The sequence below is a fragment of the Pundamilia nyererei genome, unplaced genomic scaffold (assembly GCF_000239375.1).
Source record: "Pundamilia nyererei isolate P.nyererei 1_Seehausen unplaced genomic scaffold, PunNye1.0 scaffold01047, whole genome shotgun sequence".
Taxonomy (NCBI): Eukaryota; Metazoa; Chordata; class Actinopteri; order Cichliformes; family Cichlidae; genus Pundamilia; species Pundamilia nyererei.
In genome coordinates this window covers 9,675-11,602 of record NW_005188448.1, presented here as the reverse complement: position 1 = coordinate 11,602, position 1,928 = coordinate 9,675, and positions in this window count along the sequence as shown.

Below are 1,928 nucleotides of genomic sequence, written 5' to 3'. Positions count from 1 at the left end.
TCGAGACCAACCCACTGTACTTCATCTCCACCATACTCGACCCAAGGTAAAGTCTGTGTGCTATAGGTATTCAATGAGTATAGCTACAGTACTAAATGTAAGATTATTTTACATCTGAAATATTATATATTTGTAACTAAAATACACAAATACAAATGTATACAATATGTACAATATGAAATACATTTCCCTTATTATTACCAGAAAGTCAAATGGCTGGCATTTGTCACAGTGGTTTATGGGAAACTAAAATCAGTCCTTTTTTTCCACATATTAATACATTTATGAATTTTGTGCAGGTATAAAGATTGCTTCTTCTCCAACAACACTGCTCCAGAGGCCAAGCTGCACCTGAAGCAGGAGCTGCGGATGATGTCCAGAGCTGAGGCAGAGGGGAGTCGGGCAGAAGCTGCAGAACCTCCTGCTAAACTGTTCCTCAAGGCCCAGACCCAGGCTCGACACATACCTCGGAGAGGCCCCAAGCCCTCGTGAAGACAGTCCTCTGAAGTACTGGGGTGTCAACAAAATCAGGTTCCCCACTTTGGCTAAAATAGCCCGTAAATAACTCTCAGCCCCATGTAGCAGTGTGGAAAGTGAAAGGCTTTTTAGCTCAGTGTCACACATTATAGATGAAAACAGAAACAGTCTGACTGCTGATAATGCAGAGAAGCTACTTTTCTTAAAAAAAAACCCTGCCACTCACTTTTTCTCTCCATTAAGTGAGTCATCTTAGACTTGATGTTAATACCTACTTCAATTGCACTGACTGCCACAGTTTTATGTCGGTGGATGTTGTTAGTTTATTCAAATATTGTGCACTAAATGGCAAAGATGTTTGTTAATACCCCTTGTGTTGTCCAAAGCGGCAGAGTTTACAATAAACTGAAAAAAAATACTTGAGTTGCACTGTCACTGTTTAAATTTTTTTTCATAATTATTTATTCTGTAATATGTTGCATACAACATGCTTTTCATTTTAAATAAATGTTCTTAATTCCAAACCAGTCCCTTGTTTTTTTTTTGTTAAATTATAGGACTAAAGCTGTTACCTGTAAATTTAAATCATGTTTTTATTAAGTACTCGGTATCGGTATCGGTGAGTACTGAAATGCAAGTACTCGTACTCGTTTCCAAAAAAGTGGTATCGGTGCATCCCTATAGTGGCATGCACACTTGTGGTTTGTATGTTGAGACTTAGGCTACGTTCACACTGCAGGTGTTAATGCTCAATTCCTTTTTTTTTGACCAAATTTGATTTTTTTTGTCTGCTTGTTCACACTACAAATAGAATGTGACAGCAAACGCGCTCTAGTGTGAACCCTCAAAGCAGCCCGCAGAAGACGTCACACACAACGCGCTCTGTTTAGACCCAGACCAAACAGTATTGTTTGACTGATGGCCCTTAATATAAAGACTTGTTTCAGACTTTACATTTCCCAATTTTGCTTTAAGTTATAAAGTTATTTTGTTATTTACATATGGCCTAATAATGATCCTTATTGCTGTTTTAGAGAGGAGCAGCCAATTCCAGTTTCCAACAATGGCGGCAGCTACTTAGTTTTAATATTACTCTTATTTTTCTTTCTGGGTCGCAAAAAAACTTTTAACATATTTTCAGGTGAGAATGTAGCTGTGTAAACTTCAAATATTTGAGCCAACCGACACATCGTTTTCAAACCCCAGCGGTCTTTCACTACTCGGGTTAAACATGATATATAAGTCACTTTGATAACTTAATGTTAAATGTTATTGTATGGCTTTTTCAGTGTTTTATTTGTTCGTGAGAAAATCGGTTTGGCTGAGATTAAAGTTATTAGATTAGATCAAATTTAACTTTATTAATCCCTCGGGAGGGTTCCTCCGGGGTTTTCACACAGCTGAATAAACGTCAAACAGAAAACTAATTAAACAAAGTGTGAGACGGTCGA